Source organism: Gouania willdenowi, chromosome 5, assembly GCF_900634775.1.
Source record: "Gouania willdenowi chromosome 5, fGouWil2.1, whole genome shotgun sequence".
Taxonomy (NCBI): domain Eukaryota; kingdom Metazoa; phylum Chordata; class Actinopteri; order Blenniiformes; family Gobiesocidae; genus Gouania; species Gouania willdenowi.
Window position 1 is genome coordinate 30,191,802 of NC_041048.1, and position 19,956 is coordinate 30,211,757.

The 19,956-nt window shown below is 39.1% G+C and overlaps 1 protein-coding gene across 1 annotated transcript in view; it reads right to left on the reverse strand.

The window, feature by feature from the left end:
* Positions 1-19,956, reverse strand: part of wnt4 (wingless-type MMTV integration site family, member 4) — a 184,944-nt gene that overhangs the window by 114,281 nt on the left and 50,707 nt on the right. The window lies entirely within an intron of this gene.

Sequence of the window (19,956 nt, forward strand, 5' to 3'; positions counted from 1 at the left end):
CTTGGATGGCTGTATTGAAAGTTGAGCTGAAGTCTACAAACAAGATCCTCATGTAGGTTCCTATGGATTCCAAATACTGAAGGATATGGTGGTGGGCCATGTTGACTGCATTGTATAATAATGATAATAACAATACTGGCTTGGATTTATGTAGTGCCTACAGACCTGTTTGTTACAGAGGAAAACTACAGTGCACAAACAGGTCTGTGATGTATTTGAGATGGGGAAAGAACAAGGACTTCATCACCACAGGCTCAGGGCAACTGTCATTTAGTCCACTTTGACTTTTTAGAGACAGTAATGAATAAAACTCAAATACTGTATATATTACTGTACCTTTTTTATTCTAAATGTATTTGTTTTTGTTAATTAAATCAAGAACTGCACATTTGTCATAAGTTAAAATGGGTAAAGTTGCCATTTCTTGGATGGACATGCTTAAATAACATTGTTAACATTATGTGAGACTAAAGGTTACAGATCAGAAGGCTGGATTTTATATTCTTGGACACAATCTGAAATGAATGATCTCAAATAAGTTTTTGTTATGTTTTTAAAAATGTGATGCGCCACGGCTAAAGCACTTGTTTTCTTAGAAAAATTCGGCTCCTAAAAATTAAACACTATTTCTAAATTAACACTATGCTTCGATTGAACATTACTAAAAGCAAAGGTATTAATTGTGGATGTGAATCACAATATAACAGTAGAAAAAGGTATTGACAAACATTGCAGCAGGAGCATAGATGGATCATCATGACCACGAGCCCTGGGCACAAACCTGCCCCCTGCCTACACAGTGTGTGCACCGAGGAACATTGCAGGGATGCACAGCTCTCTGCGTTTCCTCAACACACCTCTTAGCTACACATCAGAAGCATCATGCTTTCAGCTTTAGAGTCGGTTCGTGCATGTTTCGCAGTGAACTTCTGCAATTCATCTGGACTATCAGTTTATCCACGTGATAAAAATCATCTAACTAAAAAGCAAGGAACGTCTGTGTGCGTGTGTGTGTGTGTGTGTGTGTGTGTGCGTGGAACAAATATCTCCCCGATGAGGTGTGAGTTCGACCTGAAACTTGGTCGATGGGTTCCAAATACCCCAGGTGTGTGTATCTGTTATTTTGGAGTAATTTGACATTTCAAAATGTTTATTTTAATTTTATTTCACTTCTGGACGGCCCTGAAATGAAACCTATTCAACTTTTGACCTCAGAATGTGAGGGGGCGCTAGAGCACCATCTATATCTTTTTCACTGCACAGCTCACTTCCGGTGCGTGCATGAGCTCCCGTGGACTTTTCTTTTCTCTTTTGAGGAAAAATAAATTTTTACTATTCATTATTTGGTGATGACATTTCGAAATGTTTATTTTCATGTTAGTTTGACCATACGCTATTTAGACCGGACAGACCTCACCCGGAAGTTATTGACAACAATGGCTGCTGTGTTGAAAGCTGCACATTTCTCAGCAGCGCGTGTGTGTGAGAGAATCAACGGAGGAGAGTTGTGTCCAAGGTAGAGAGTCACACACATACCCACACCGATCAGGTGCGCTTCACTATCGTTCACCGTCTACGTGTGTGTGTATAACGGACCACCATTTAGTCCGGTTACAGTCTGTGTCACGACATCCATCTATAGCGTGGTAGTGACTGTAGTGTTATGCTCTGAGTCAGATCTAAGTGTTTACATGTTACGTAGACGATGCTACATATTGAAGATCACCTGATTACTGCAGCTTCACTGACGACACACCTGCCACTACACCTAACTACTGAAAATAGATATGTTTAGTGACAGTTAGTCAGGCACACACACACTAAACAACAACAAAAAATATAAAAATGACTCAAAATACACAAAACTAAATATTTGTACAAAAATTACACAAAGACCACAGAAAAATACAACAAACGACAACAAAAACATGAAAATTACTCAAAATACACTAAACTAAATACTTATAATCCCACATGATTGCATACTTCCGACGGGCACTTAAAAAAAAAAAAAACACATTTATCATGCGCATGTCTCATAGAATTAAACCAGGGAAACTGCACACGCTATTTTACTTTGCACCTGCAAATATACCCCTTTACAATGCTACAGAGTATGTTGTAAAGCCCATAATTGACAACTCTTCTTAAGCTCCCCCTATAGTCATATAAGGGGAGCTTAAGACTACATACTTCTGACGGGCACTGTACTCGACTTTAAAAAACATACATTTACAGAAAAATACAACAAAAATATGAAAATGGCTCAAAATACACAAAACTAAATATTTATACAAAAAATACACAAAATTACTCCTGAATCACACTACAATAGCAACAAAAACAATAATTATACAAAAATACACATGACTCCAAAAAACATTACAAGAATAATTAAAATAAAATTTAAAAAAAAACGCAAACATTTATGCACAAAAAGACAACAGAAAGATATACAAATACACATGACTCCAAAAAAACATACATTACAGAAAAATACACCATACAAAAAAATATAAAAGTGATGAAGTTATGCACATGTCCCATAGAATTAAACGAAGAAAATTGCACCCACATTTTGCACCAGCAAAAATACCCCTTATGGTAAATGGACTTGATTTATATAGCGCTTTATCACCACACTGAAGCAGTCCCAAAGCGCTTTACATATCAGCTCATTCACCCAATCACTCTCACATTCACATTCACACACCAGTGGGACAGGACTGCCATGCAAGGTGCTAGTCGACCACTGGGAGCAACTTAGGGTTCAGTGTCTTGCCCAAGGACACTTCGACACATAGTCAGGTACTGGGATCGAACCCCCAACCTCTCGATCAGAAGACGACCCACTACCACCTGAGCCACAGTCAGGTGGTAGTGGCTCAGGTAGTATGCTCCCTCATGAATACATACTTTCGACGGGCACTGTACTAGTCTATCTAAAAAGCAAGGAACGTCTGTGTGCGTGTGTGTGTGTGTGTGTGTGTGTGTGTGTGTATGGAGCAAATATCTCCCCGACGCAGTGCAAGTTCGACCTTGAACTTTGTCGATGGCTTCCAAATACCCCGAGTTTGTACATCTGTTATATTGAAGTAATTTGGTCATTTCAAAATGTTTATTTTAATTTTATTTCACTTCTGGACGGCAGCTTTTGACCTCAGAATGTGAGGGGCGCTAGCGCACCATCTATATCTATTTCACTGCACAGCTCCTCACCCGAGCAAGAGTCACGTGTGCAGCCAGAGCAAATTACTGCGCACATAGCCAAGCAGACACAGACTGCAAACACACCAGTGAGAGAGAGAAAGATAGTTTAGACCGGAGTAATTTGGTGTAGCAAAACAGTCAAAATGTTAATTTTATAATTGCGGCTCTCTCGGTAAGAGGGCGATATTGAGCGTGCTACTTCCGGTTCCGGGTTCATGACATCACCGTGTCGCAGTTTGTTTGGGTTAAAAAAAAGAAAAAAAAGAAAAAAAAGGTCAATATTAAAAACGTTTTTGTACCGCTAAAAGTCATTGAAGTTAATATTTCATGGTTATTTAATATTATTCCCGTGATTCCAAACTTCCTTTAAATCTCGGGTCACGGACGTCACTTCCTCCTTCGTCTCCATGACTGTGGGCGATGGCTGTGCTGATGGTCGTTAGCCGATTATATCACATTCTGATTCTTCAGACAATGTAATGTTTTTGTGAGCAGATGGGTCCACAACACGGCTCCACTATGATTATTGTTTGTTCTGCGCAACGGTGAGTGTTTCTTTTTATATTATTCTATGCGCTAAGAAAGATGCTAGCAGCTACAATGTAAAAACACACACACACGGCTGATGCGTGTGCACGGAGTAGATGGATGTACACACACACACACACACACACACACACACACACACACACACACACACACACACACACACACACACTCACACAGTATTTATAATAAAAATATACTAAATGGGTAAAATAAAGCAAAAAAACTAAACAATATTTTTTACAAAAAGTACACAAAATGACAACAGAAATGCATAAAAATATACAAAAAGGCTAAAAGAACACACAAAATTACTCCAAAAAACATACATTACAGAAAAATACACCTAACACAAACAAACATATGAAAATGACTCAAAATACACAAAACTAAATATTTATACAAAAATACACAAAATAACAATAGAAATACACAAAACGACACTAAAAAAGATACAAAATATACAAAATGATTCCAGAGTCACTACAATGGCAACATAAAACAATAATTATACACAAAATGCACAAAAAGACAACAGAAAGATACAAAAATACACATCTCAAAAAACATACATTGCAGAAAAATACATCAAACAAAAAAATAAATAAAAATGAGTATTAAAAAAACAAACACATTTATCATGCACATGTCCCATAAAATTAAACCAGGGAAATCACACATGCTATTTTACTTTGCACTCGCAAATAAACCCCTTCATAACAGAGTACAGAGTATGTACACCTCTTTGTACATTCAACCTTCAAATATATTGTCATTTGGCCATAATTGACAACTGTACTTATGCTCCTACATGAATGCATACTTCCAAAGGGCACTGTACTAGATGGATGTAGACACACACACACACACACACACACACACACACACACACACACACACACACACACACACACACACACACACACACACACACACAAATAAAATAAAACAAAAAACTAAACAATATTTATACAAAAAATTACTCCAGAATCACACTGCAATGGCAACAAAATGTAGGAATAAAGCAGCATGCACATGAATGTTTGCTTCAATGGATGCACACAGCCTGTTTGGAGACGGTGAAGCATGAGGACAGAGATCAGCGATGATGGACTGTCAGGACCAGACAGACTTCGCTGTGATCAACCAAAGAAGCTGCTCTTCATCAACAACTTAAAAGTGCTTTGTGTTTTTATGAGAGAACAGGTTTAATTTGAATAACTCACAGCAGACCAGCCAGTTAAGCCTGCAAGTACAAAAGAGATGAGTGGACATTTTAAATAGTATTTATTTTATTTTATATTGTGCATTATTGGAATGTCAGTGCTAAATGAATATTTGTATATACTGTATGTATTGTTTGTATAGTGCCGTACAGCAGAGAGATACACACAGGTGGTGTGAAAGTTTTCCGGTCGCCGCCAACATCTTGTCTTCCCCCGGTGATTGGAGTAAACTCACCCCAGGGTGACTTAGCTGAGTCATCTGGCAATTGCTTGCCGTCATACTGCAAGCACTGTTGGCTGCGGTGTTAGCATCCTCTGGCTGCTGGTCATCCTGATACCAAAAAGATGTAATGGCGTCAATGCGATTTTCATTTGAAAAATGAAGATTTCGGCGCAACGCTTTTCACCATAGCAGCATCTTTGACCTCTTTATCTTTTTGGATTTCCCGTTTAGCAGATCCGCTCAGGGCTGACTTCTCCATTTACAATTTTAAATTATTTAACATTCATATGATTTTTATTATCATACTGCATTTTCAAAACCACATTAACACTAATATAAATATATTTATGCCCATGCGGTAATCCGTCTATGAGCAGGGGAGTTTGGTTAATGCAAAGTAATGCAAATACAGTTTTCTTACGGCACCTCAGTGGGCTGCTTGGGAGGAGATGAAGAAATCATCCCTCAAAGATTCCGAAGATTTTGTTATGTACTTTGGAAACTGTTAACATTCAAATAGCCATATCTTATTCAACTATTCTTTGATTTCTGTGTGTATGACATCATTAAAAAGCTCAGAAATCACACTTTCAGACACCTCCCATTGACTTGTTCCTGGTGTTTTTTATGGCACTTTGTAAATATGTTTTTTCATCTCTCTTTCATTCTTTTTAATTATGATTGAAGAATGGACTGCATTACTCTTGTGTCTACTTTTCCTTTTTTTATTTATTTATTTACAGTGTGTCACTAGCCCTAAGCAACACATTGTGTTTCACGTTCCCACATGGAAGATTACCACAAAAACCTTGATCCTTGACACCTTAAGGACAGACATACCAGGAGATAGCTGTTTCACTGACCTGCGTCTGTAAGGAGAATACTCAGCAGACCATTCGTCATTTTATTGGGAGTCTGCCCAGATGATGTAGGGAGACACACATACGCACACACAATAGAGTCACTTCATGAGTTGTTCTTCAAAAATTCGCAGAAGTACTTTTTTTTGTCCAAAGTCTGAATCATTTCCGCATGATTTCAGATTGTCCATCTGCTGTTTTTATTCTCAATCATTGACACAACAATGAATAAAAACGTCTTCTAGTTTCAGCCAACATCTTTTGGCAGTGTGCATGCCACTAAATTCATCATAAATAGACAGAGGGTGAAGATGGGTTTACTTTCTGTTAGTCCAGTAATGGGTTATTAACTGAAGCATCACTAGCCAGATCACAGTGCATTGCTTCTTGGCTTCAGTAGTAAGTCACATTATAGCTACTGTGCAGCGAGGGTTGGGGCCAGGTAATTTAAATAAAATTGGAATTCTAATGTGCATTATACATTCTTGAGGCTTGAACTCACAATTCCTGACAAAAAACACAATGCTTTATCTCAGTTAAAGACAACTGCAGTATTAATGTCAAAAACCTATTTTTACTCATAGGAATTCTACAGCTGCAATGATTAGTTAATAAATCAATCAGAGAAACACATAACCAATCTACAACTACGTCATGATGGAACATTCTGCGTGTCACTGAGCTAATTAGCAAATGGTAATGTCACCTGTAGCTTCACTAATTCACTAAAGGCGGGCATATACTGTGCAATTTTTGGCCCATTTTTGACTCGTGCGTCTATTTTTGGGATTGGGCCGAGTCTCAGCTAAATTGTTCGTGGTACATCTTTTAGTATACAAGGGGTCACCAGAAGCGATTAACACTTCACGACCAGCTCCCGATCAGCAATCGTAGGGTTGTAAGAAAATCAAACATGTTTGAAATCCTCGTTGCTCCACGTGAGGGTATCGCACAGTTGTAGCAGTGCTTAACTCAAACTCTCACACTGCGCATGCGTGAACACTGTAGGACCGCTGTAAAATTGATGGACTGTATTGCTCACGTCTGTCCAGCCAGTTCCTGGTCCATCACATCATCGCCACCTTTTCTTTTTGCATTTCCAGTGTCATGTGCGACCATGGCTCAGGTGGTAGAGGGTCGTCTTCTGATTGAGAGGTTGGGGGTTCGATCCCAGTACCTGACTATGTGTCGAAGTGTCCTTTTGCAAGACAATGAACCCTAAGTTGCTCCCAGTGGTCGACTAGCGCCGTGCATGGCAGTCCTGTCCCACTGGTGTGTGAATGTGAGAGTGATTGGGTGAATGAGCTGATATGTAAAGCGCTTTGAGACTGCTTCAGTGTGGGGATAAAGCGCTATATAAATCAAGTCCATTTACCATTTACCATGTATGGACGTATAGTGTGAGCAGTCAGATCATGTCAGAGTGTCGGTCCGTATAGTGTGAGTGTTAGCAATGACTCCAATTGTTCATGTGAGAGTGAAATTCAAAATGTTTTAAAAAATAATAATCAGTTTTTGAGATCAAATTCTGTTTTTTCCAAAAAGTCATCTACCATGATTCCAAAATGTTGTCAAGTATGTTTACAAAATGGTTTACAGTAAAACATTTGATGACTGTAGAATCAATTTTCAATAAATCAGAAATCTGTGTGGATTGTTTGTTTAGGACAGTCTAAAGATGCACAAGTTTTACATCAATTGTGCAAAAATTTTTGGAGGGTATAGGTTTTATACGTTTTATGGTTGAAAAAAAAGACAGAGTGATTGACTTCATAATTGGCAATAGGTTTAAATGTACAAACGTTTCTTGAGTCTGGCACGGAACTGGACCTTAGTCCAAAATTTGGTAATTGTCAGTGCATGGGAAGTATGATTTCCTCAGAAGTAGAAGAAAATGCAGGATAAATAGTCTAAAGAAATGAGCACTTAAGGCATAGTGTCTTAACATCTGTCCTCTGGGTTTGCCTAAATGTCAACATGTTTTACAAAATAAAGCAATGTACTCCATATCAATAAGTTCTAGCCATCTTTTTTGTTCTTGCAGTGCATCTTTCATTCTGTCTCACATTAAATTAAAAACATCTTTGACATTTTGAAGGACATTGACGCGGTAGACTGAACAGAGGATTGTGTCTTCATGGTAGCTATATAACCTCACAGTCCATAACAGTGGATTAAATTTTCTTTTTAAAGTACTTTTTACATATCAAATCGTTTTCCACATGTTGTCAGGGATGTTTTAGTTTTAGTTAAGCTTATACAGTGGTAATAACCTTCACTGTGTCATAAAGATAGGGGTTTCATAAGAAACAGCTGGGACCAATGACTAACTATCTTGCTCACTTCAAATCCTGTGCAGTAGTTGGTTTACTTTGGTGAAACTGTAGCATTGTTTTGCATGCTCTGCCAGGCATTGATTAAACGGTGAGAATGAGGCCCCTCAACATGACAGATTAGTAGGCGGAAACACTCCTCTCTGATTATGACAAAATTGCAAATGCTTTCAATAACTATTTTATTCAGTCTGTACAGGAATTATCCTCTAAATGTATTCTCTGAAATTACACAAAATTAACTTATCAATAGACTCCATTCTCTTAATGCCTCACATGCCTGTGACTTAAATAATTTAGATATTCATTTCTTGAGAACCCATGCCATCATCCTACTAAATCTAAATTTCACAACACCTGGAAAATATCCCAAATTACTCCTATTATTAATTACTAATCGGACGACCCCACTAACATATCTAATTACCACCCAATTGCAGTCCTCTCAACACTTTCGAAATTACTTGAAAAAACACTAAACAACCAAATTGTGGACTATCTTGAGAATAACAACCCACTCACAGATTACCAACATGGTTTCTGACCCCAACGGTTGACCATGTCCGCATTGCTCTTGTTTACTGAACAAATACAGGCTTTCCTGAACAAGGGCACACCATGGGAGCGGTGTACATAGATTTCCCCAAGGCTTTCAACGCGAACCATCACCTAATTCTCCAAAATAAACTTAACTCTAAATTTCTCATCAGATGCCATAGATTTAATGAACTAGTACAGTGCCCGTCGGAAGTTTGTATTCATGTGAGAGCTTAAGTAGAATTGTCATTTATGGCCAAATGAGTATGTGTTTGAAGGTTGGATGTACAAAGAGGTGTACAAACTCTAAAGTGTTAAAAAGGGGTATATACTGTATTGCGGGTGCTCAGTACAATAGCGTGTGCAATTTCCCTGGTTACATTCTATGGGACATGTGCATGATAAATTGATAAAGTTTTGCACCAATGCAGCGGTTTAGGTGGAATCTGATAAAAGACATACTGTACATTTGTACAAATAAAACTATTTATTTAGCATTTAACATTTCTTAGTGCAGTGCTGCCTAGTTTGTGTGTGTGTGTGGGGGTGGTGGATCACTTCTCAATTCATGCACACCAGTCCATCGTACGTGTACCTGCCTGCCTAGTTTTTACTAAACTTACCTAATTAAAGTAGTTAGGTGTAGTGGCAGGTGTGGCGTGACTGAAGCTGCAGTAATCAGGCACGCTTCACTCTGTTGCACCGTCTACGTGACATGTTGTAAATACTTTGGAAAAATTGTTTGGTGTGCAGGCGTACACACGTGTGCAAGTCAGTAAGTGTGTGTGAGTGTTGAATGTTGTATCCTGTCCAATCACAGCAACGATCTGACTCAGCGCGAAACGCTATTCACTACCACTCTATGGACGGGTGTCGTGACACAGGCTGTAACCGGACTAAATGGTGGTGCGTTATACACTCAACACTCACACACACACTTACATACCTGCACGCGTAACAATTCTACATTAAAGTAGGGCTGCAACTAACGACTATTTTCATAGCTGACGAGTCATTGATTGTTGAAACGACTAATCAGATGACAAATCGTACAATTATTTGCTCTATAACGCTACATTCTTTTAAATTTGGCTTGGGTAAAAACAGTAAATAAATGAATAAAAGTGTAAACAGGTTCCTTACAAACACAAATTAAATTGAATACATCAACACTATAATCTGCTTCAGTAAAAGCATTTACACATTTAGAAAATTACTACAATAGCTGCTGACTCAAAGAGCTCATGGGCTGATGTTTTATGAAACATGTTTGTGCATATGGGTCACTACATTAGTGTTGTTGTATATAATTAATTTATTTCCTCATTTATAATGAAATTATTTTCTAAAAAAAAAATAAAAAGCACATGAAAAGTAAAAATAACCACAATAGTGTTTTTACTGCTTATTATAAACCACTGCTGCCGAATCTAGTTTATTTTATATCTGATAATGAGTAACGTAACATAGTAACGAGTAACGCATCGCAGCTCTGCCCAAAAAGTATTGTCACAGTTTTACAGGCTTTAATGGAGGTCGTAGTAACACGCCAAAAATAAACAATCAAACACACAAAGAACCGTCTTACACTGTCATAAACAGTCATAGACACACCATGGGGAACAGAATTCACTCTTTTCCCTGCTTATGCCCGCCCTTTCCCCAGCCACTCAGCCAATCAATACTCAGAACACATGTAAACAAACACACACATTGGCAGAGAAAGCTACACGTAACCATGACGCCTTCTCGGCCATGGGAAATCTCGACATCAGTTAACCACTGAATTCACACAAGTGGAACATAACCAGAACATAGAACCCAGTCCGTTACAGTATGCAGACCAGACCCGGCGGCCCGTGCGTGGAGCGCAGACCTGACTGAAGCACGCAATCATATTTGCTCCCTGCACTCCAGCAGCAAGTGAGGAATCAGCAAAATCAGAAGATAATATTCAGTGAATGTGAACGCTGAACAAACAAAACGCAACACAACACCGTCAATATCCCGTCCCACAACTAGCAGAAATCACTTTAGAAATGATACCACAACAATATAGAAGCGTTTTTGTGTTTATTAAAAAACAACATTAATGTAATAAAAAAATTTTAAAAAAAAAGTGAAAAATGAAGCCCGAGCCCGGCCGGCCTGACAGCTGACTTCGGGCTCGGGCCAAGAGTCTAAACTCTAGCTCCCAGTAAGAGCGCTGAGCTCCCGGTAACAACCACATATTCTTACCGGTAAGAATGTTTTTGATGATATCTCCCTCTAATCATGTCCGTAACTTGCATACAGCTCTGAGCACAGATGGGATGAGACACTCCTCATGAAAAAACAATTTCCAAGACGGTGATGACGTAAACGACAATTGTCAACAAATACATTTGTCGGTGACTAATTCTGTCATCAATTTTTGTTGACAATGTCGACTAATTGTTGCACTGTTACATTAAAGCGTCTGCAAACGTGTTACCCTATCTACAAGGCCCAGGCCTGCTTAGCTTCCGAGATCTAACGAGATTGGGCAATGACAGGCTGGTATGGCCATGTACATAACCAGAGTTAGCTGTTTAAAATTCTCAGCGGAGTATTTCAAACATACTGATTTGTGTCTCTGTCTCACTCCAGAGACACAAATCACTTTCTTCTCCTCGCAATTTCTTTTATGATCACGTAAAAACACGGATTATGACTGAATAATTTTAGCTGCTTCCGTTGTGAAACTAGAAAACATGACAAAATTGTTTTATCATTGCTGAAGATGTAGCTGAGTACCTTTAGATGGATCATCTGTCGTAGCTGAGATTTAGAAATAGCCAGTTTAGTTTAGTTGAGTGAAGTGGCATCAAATATAGTGTGTCAATTTTAATCAGAATGACGCTTTTATCTTGTTAAAGTGTTTGAAATGCATTTCAAAGGCTATGTTCACACTGCAAGCCTTAATGCTCAATTCTGGTTTTGTGCTCAGAAGTATTTTTTTTGTTTGTCTGTTCACATTATTATTTAAAATGTTACCTGTATCAGATTCCAGTGTGAAAGGTTTGCGGCTCCAAACTGACCCGTAATGCGCATTGTTGCGTTCATCTCAAAGTTTCTGTGCAGTGGGAGCTGGAGAATGAATGAGCAGGTGCAGAGGAGGACGTGGAAGAAAAAAATAGAGACAAATATTCTGTGAAACGTGAAACATAATTAAAAATGTTTGCAGTTCAGAAGTTGAGATGGATGAATAGTGATTTTAGTTTGATATTTATTTTACACGATATGTGACATGTTAACTTTTATCCTTCCATACAAGTGTTAAATCTTACCATAAGTAAATCAGTGGCTCTTTGTGGTTTGATGACAGTAAAGACGTGTACTTTTTACTTGGTCTCTTCCTTTTATGAATGGTTAGCATTAGCGCTTAGCTCAGTCTCATGTGTCAGTGGGTTAGCTTAGCTTAGTTAGCGTTAGTCCACTTTCCAGTTAATAAGAGTTACTAGCAGGTGCATCTCTGTAGACGTGTTTGCGGGAGCTTTGGGAGGATCTGACGAAGGATCTTGGACTGGTTCCATTTTTTGGGTGTCTGGTCTTTAACCAAGTAGTGGTCCATGATGTGTCGCTGCACGGTCGCTTCAGGCTGTGACGAGCAGAGCTGTGTGTGTGTGGGAGAGCAGCGGGAGGGGGAGGAGCGGCAGCGGCCGCAGTGCGCACTGACCACAGCATTTACTCACCTCATCATTTCAGGTGGTAAAACATGAAAACTACTAACACAGCTACTTTGGAGCGGCTCAAGCTGTTCATCTGCCTACATCCCCAGAATGCCTTGCGTTTCCGGGTTTTTTGTAACGGAGTTTAGTGAAGTTATCGAGCATTCTATAGCACATATTTTCTATTGATATTGATTACATCTCTATCGCGATACATATAGTTTATTTATAGTATAGTTTATTGCCCAGGCCTACGTCAATGTATCAAACGCGCATCAGATCCGCCCACTCTGAGGTTGCATTGAAAAAAATCTGATCTGTATCTGATTCCGGACCACATATGAAAGTGGTCTAAATCAAAAAAATTGGATTTGGGCCACTTTTGGGCCAAAGTGACTAAATGGCTGCTTTACACCCTGAATAAGTGAGATAAGTTAATGAGGATAAATATAACAGAAATAGAGTTCAGTGTTAGAAAACTGAAAACCTCTAGCTACTTTTAATCCTTCCTAAGTCTAGGTCACATTACATTGCTCATAAGTATTTCATTTTTTATCTTTCCAAGATTTTTACTTCTCCTCAGCTTAGTTTCTTCCACCATATATTTTCCTCTTTCTTCCAACCTCGTCTCTACCATGTAAGACTGTGTCCCATACATGTCTAAGCCTGTGCTCAATGGTGTTTGATGTCAACTAATTTGCTCCAGTGTTGACAGGTGTGTGTGTGTGTGTGTGTGTGTGTGTGTGTGTGTGTGTGTGTGTGTGCGCGTGCAAAAGAGTTCCCTACTTGCCCACTGTGGAGTAATTGCTGCATCTGAATTCGCTGATCAGGATTATGGCAATTTACTCCCCAGGGAGTGTCAAGCACTGTGGGAAAACTGTAAGCAAGAGTGTGCCAGTGTGCCTGCTATTGTGTGTATTTAGCTATGTGGGAAAATGATGTCTGCCCAGAAAAAGTCCACAAAGCCACCTTTTCTCTACTATGTACCTCAGTGGAGTCATTCTAAATTTCCTGGCTGCTCACTATATGTGATTGACCACCAGCACATGAGTTATTCAGTCCGTACTGCCTTTAAATATTTTCTACTCCTTAAGCTAATAACATTCTCGTGTTCTTGACGGACTAGTTACTTGAAGCAATAACTGAGACATGCTTAGCAGAGGTGTAATTTATTAATATTGTGTGGTTAGACTTTTCATCTTGTGCATCATCAAGTAACAAATATGTTCAGCATCAAAACTTTCTTTAAGGACTTTAAATTAATACTATACTACTTTTTTTGCTGCAAAAATTGTTTTGTACATGGTCATCAACTTGGATCACTGTTTAGAAATTAGGAGACAAAGGAGTACCTGCAAAACGGGGCAGATTTCCTACTTGGCAAATGAGCAAAATAGATCTGGTAAAATCTACAATACTTAAAAATCTCTTTTTGCCCTCAATTACCTAATATGTGTCATGTTTCCTCAAACTACTGACTACAGTGCTGTTGAATTTCTGCCCATTCAGAGGATAACTACAAGTAAAACTTTAATGTATAATGCACATTAGAACACCTTTAAAGTGTTTTTTTTTTCCTTTTTTCAATCGTTTTTGTTGGATAAGTGGTCCCACGTGTATCAGCCTTCTGCATTTTACTTGTTTGTACAAATAATGGCTTTTTGGCTGTTTATTCTGGGACATTTTCATACTGGCATGGTCTTTCCTATATCTTCCTGCCTAACACTGAATGGGATGACTTCTCAATGGGATTTTTGTGAATGGACCCATGTTGTCTCTTTGGCCTTGTGTGGCTGGACTGCCAAGCACAAATCTCTGTTTGAGTGCACCAGAAAATTGAGGTCAAACTGAAGGGCAGCCACTCTGAAGACCACAAGACAAGCTCATAAAAGTCTGGTATGGAGTAGACACCTACAAAGACCTTTGAGAAAGAGGTACTAACTATGGCTCTCATACACAAACCTTTATAGTGCCATTGTTCAACAGGATTCCTACCGCTGTGAGCTACAGAAGTAGCTACTTGGACAGATGTGTTTTATGAGATATGAGCTTTCTTTGCTCCTTAAATGGTAACAAAGGAACACAACTCATTTAGCACATTTCCCAGCATCACCATGGAGCACACATGCATTAGTGTCATTTTATATCTTTTTTTTTTTAAAGCCTTCTATTAATTTCTGTTTTGGATGTTTTTTAGGTTTCAAAAATTCCTTTATTCTTTTAAACTCTGTAGTACTTTGAGATTTTCGAATGTAAAGTGCTATACAAATAAAATGTATTATTATTATTATTATTATTATTATTATTATTATTATTATTATTATTATTATTATTATAGTGTAGAACAGTGGGAGAATGCTGTGTTTTTTGTATGCGCCAGTATAGTTTGGTTCTAATATAATGCATTTTTAACAAATAATTGTACAGGTACTTTGTTTTCCAAATAATTAATATAATAATCAATTACTGTATTTCTTGTTTGTAGTCAGCAATCGATATCCTTTACTCAATTTATTCATTTATTGTTTATTTTAAACATTTAAAAATGATTATTTAGACTACTGCAATTAATGTATTCCTAACAACAGAGATACCTTCACATCTCTTCACAAGCACTGTTGCACTGAATTCACACCAATGCCTCTTTTTAATATGGCTAAATATTTTGTATTCACTGTATACTGAAACCCATTGAACATGCTTACAACTGTTTAAATTACACCTAAATTACCCACTGTTGCAAACAAATAGGGAAAATGTGGCGGCCCTCAATTATCAAATTAATGTAAAGCAGAAAATTGCATACAACCATTATCAGCTGCTGGCACACCCTGCTACTGAGCAGGAATGCAGGTTCAACAATGCACTCACGGACACGAGTCACAGTGGAGCGCTGCTTTGGGTTGCTCAAGGGCAGGTCGCTCTGGCTTGGAACAGTGGGGTTAATGCTGCTGTATACCCCAGAGAAAGTGTGCAAGATAATTTTGGTCTGTTTAGTTTTGCACAACATTGCATTGGTGAATGGAGAGCCTTTTGATGTGCCGGCACAGCCTGAGGAGCCAATGCCTGGGGAACTGTGGCCAGCACAGCCTCCACTGGAGTGTATTTGGAGGAGACAGAACTTTGTTGCTTTTAAAATGTAAAGATACCTTAAAATTTTTACAAATGGACTGCAATATCTAATCAGGAATGTGATCTAATGTATCCTAGGTTAAATTGGTTAAGTTAGTTTTTGAGAATTTTATTCAAACTTGAACCAGAGTCTGTCCCTGTACAGCAACCCTGTTGACTGCCTTCGTTATCCTCTTACACACTTCATTTTTACGAGTTCCTTTAATTATAGTTTTTACACTGCCAAAAAGCTTTGTCGTGTTCTCCCCCAGATGTGAGGATGCCGATTTTCATGCCAATGTTCAAATATTATTTGATTTCTTTGTAGGTGACACCACCAAAGCTTAGAAATCACATTTTCAGAATCTGCAAATAACTCAATACGACGTCTGGCCGACTTGTTCCTGGTTTCTCATGGTGCAGCTACAATTACTAAGGGCTGTCATGGGCCAATGTAAGCAAGGAGGCTGCAAAAACAACCACAACCAAGCAAGCAAGTCCTGAGAAGTCAGTTAAATGTCGGGAAAAAAATGTCAAGCCATCAATATGTTTGCACCGGTCATCAAATGCCCACAGGAGGAGATTGAAGCCACAGATATCAACTCAAGAAAGCTCCTCGCCATACAAGGGTTAGGGTTCTACCTCAAGTCCAGTGCCCCAAGGCTATAAACTTAGCAGAAAGCGGGTGACAGAGGACTAGTGAGTGTCAGATCCACTACACAAGTTGATACCAGATGATAACAACATCAGGAAGAAGGAGCATGAGAAAGTGAAAAAGAACCAAGGCCTCAAAGAACAACTCGAGCAGATGTGGAACGTCAAAGGCCAAGTGGTACCAATAGTAGAAAAAGCACTTGAGGCAGTGACTGCCAAACTGGGAGCGTGGCTCCAACAGAGACAATGATATGGTATAATTACTTGCCAGCACAATATTGGCAAGTTTATGCCCAAAACCAGCACTGATCAAATGTGTGATGTGGGCAACATTGGCCCCAATGTCCCACTTAAGCGCACTTGACCCGGTGCCTGCACCAGACACAGCTGAGGAAGTTGACAAGGACAAATGAAGTTCAATAAATCTGCAAAAAAAACATTATGTTTCTGAGCCCATTCAAGTAACAGTCCTTATGTTTATATAGAAGGCAACATTATTGAATAAACACTGTGTACTCGCTGTTCATGCAATTATCCGCTCAGAGGGAACAGCACTTGCTGCTCTCCTGAACTATCACTACTAATTCAATGACTTCAAATTTATCTCTTTTTCCCACTCAGCTCTCCTATGCTTTCCATTTTAAACACTTTACATGCACTAAATGCTCATTTAAAAAGCGAGGTCTAATAGGTATGAAACATCCAAACTGCTTATTTTTACTATTAACTTTTAGTAGAATTATCCTTCCAAAATAGAAATAAAAAGTAGTATTACTGTGTCTACAAGACATTATGGAATTTTAACAAATGCAACTGCTCTGCAACAGCACGAGCAGTAATGTGATCTATTAGCATAAACCAAACCATAATGATGAAGCCAGCATTACAGAGTAGCCAGAGCCTCTCTCCCTGACTTGGTGGTATATGGGTTTTCTGTTGGTTAAATGATTCAGTTTGTTTTTTAGTGTATCTTCAGCCACAAGAATGTCTCTTTCCTTGGCATTTTCATCTTGTTGATCTTCCCTCTCTGACCTTTGTCCATTTTGAGCAGTCATTGCATTCGAACAGTCAAACTCTTCTGCTGTGTCTTGATGATTTCTACGTGTGTGAGGCAATCAAATGTCTGTGTTTCAGAACTAGGCCTGGCCATCTATACCTTCACACTGGGTAGTCTAAAATGTAGGCATCTGGACACAACTAATTGTTTTAAGATCCTTTAATTAAACACTGAAGTGTAAAGGCTGCCGGTGAAGCCCAAATACTTCTCAAGTCTCCCTTCGTTTCCAGGGATTTACGTAAGTAATGTTTCTATGTATTTGTATGTGTTTCCCAAACCACAGTCCTCGTAGTCATAAATCTCAGTATGTTTGGACCTTCATTTGGTGTCCAGGTAAACATGCAGCCATTCAAGATGTTGGTGTCAGCTGCTGCCCTCTATAAATGATAGGCTGTTTGAGCCACTTGGGCCATCTGCTACTAATGATACAGAAGTAAAGTAATTAGTTTTTTCCTCCTTTTGTGTTGCCAGTGGTAACCAAAGACAAAACGTACGGTTTACTTTTGGCCTTTTAGTAATTTTGGTTTGAGCACCAGTTTAGTTCAGGAATCTGATAACATTTGTGCTAATGATGAACTGGCTCACATTTACAAAGTTTATGCAGAACCACGTGGGAACGACTTTTCTCTACATTAGTCAAGTCTAAAATGTTTTATTTGTCTCCGTTGGGAGTCATTTCTTTTTCTGCATCACAATCTCATTCAGCTCAAAATGAAATACTAAGTCTAGAGTAAAAAAAATAAGATTAACAAAAACAACCATGGGCCTCATGTACAAAAGGTACGTACACCCAGAAACTGGTGTACGTCATAATCAATGGTAAAATCCGAATGTTTAAATACTGGAGTGAGAGTAGACAGAGAAGATTTACTGGCCCATGATGATAAGTGGCTCATCAGCCGCTTTCGGTTACCAAGGGCAATTCTCCTTGAACTGTGTGTGGACCTGTGGCCAGCCTTGGATCGCGACACGGTGAGGAGCAGTGCGCTCCCTGTACCATTACAGGTGCTCACCATATTGGGGTTCCTGGCAACAGGATCCTTCCAAAGGGAGCTTTGTGACCAATCGGGGATGTGCCAATCATCCCTGAGCCAGACCAGGCAATTGAACATGCCAACACTATAGCGCAATTTGCAGTGATAGCCGGTTTTCGTAATGTAATCGGAGCAATATCGGCGGTAGACATATTGCTATAAAAGTGCCATCACAGGATGAGTTTATATACGTGAACAGGAAGAAATTCCATTCGCTAATAATGCAAATAATCTGTGATGTGCAACTGCAGATAAACATTGTGGCGAGATAGCCTGGCTCAACACATCATGCGCACATCCTAAATAACTGCATGGTTGGGAGCAGATGGCAGGCGGGCCCTGTGGAGGATAGTTGGATTGTTGGTATTTTATTTTACAAATGTTTAATCCCATTTAAGCGCAGCACAATTGGCTAGTGGTGTGTGTGTGTGTGTGTGCGGTTATTGACTTCCTTCAAAGGGTTAAAACCAGTCATGATTAAACCTGTGTTTAAAAGTGTGAAGGGAATTAATAAGCCACACAGTATCTCCGGCGCACCTCTGTGTGAAGTATTAATGTTGTAGCCCAACATATATTACAATCCTGTTCAATAATTGTATTAAATTCACAGGTGACCGTGGCTACCCACTTAGGACGTGGCTAATGACACCTCTCACCAATCCTCAGACTGAAGCAGAGAGGAGGTACAATGGACTGCATTTATCCGACGTTGTGGCACATACCTGGCTGTCCTTTGTTGCATTGTCTGTTTAAAAGCAATAAAACACAGTCAGCCTTCATTCATAAAGTGGTATTTTTATTCCCAACCATGTCTATCTAAATCTCATGCGCACAATTTGCATAAACCTCCACTTAAACTGTATTGTGTAACAGATGAAATGGTTGATATACAGTCGTCCCTTACGTACTAAGAATAACCCACAATAGACGAACTCCGCGAAGTAGTCAGCTTTCATTTTTTACAATTATTATACATGTTTTAAGGCTGTAAAACCCCTCACCACACACTTTATCCACTCAGACAGGAGTTAACATTTCTCTCTTGTTTAAACACTCTCAAAGTTCAAACCTTCATAGATTTTAAAACATAAACCTGTTTTCAAACATACAGCACTTCAGAGTCACACTGCTAGCAATCAGACATTGATGCCTAATGCAATCAGAGTCTTTGTTGACGATGACGTCATGTCAACACGAACACCGGTCTGTTCACCTGGATGTGACCACTTGGAGCTGTATAACACAGCCTTTATTACCTGGACTGGACTAGGAAGGATTAGGGGTGGAGGAGAATCAGTGAGGAGGTGGTAGTAACAGGTACAAGTTATCTCTGTAGCACTGAGCTAGGATAGCATTAGCTACTAATCACACCAGCTTTTTTCACTGTTGGTTTACACTTACCTTGGGCCTGGGAATAATCGGAGTCACCCACATCTGCTCCGACCACCCCTGAGAGAGCGGTGTTACCCATGACAG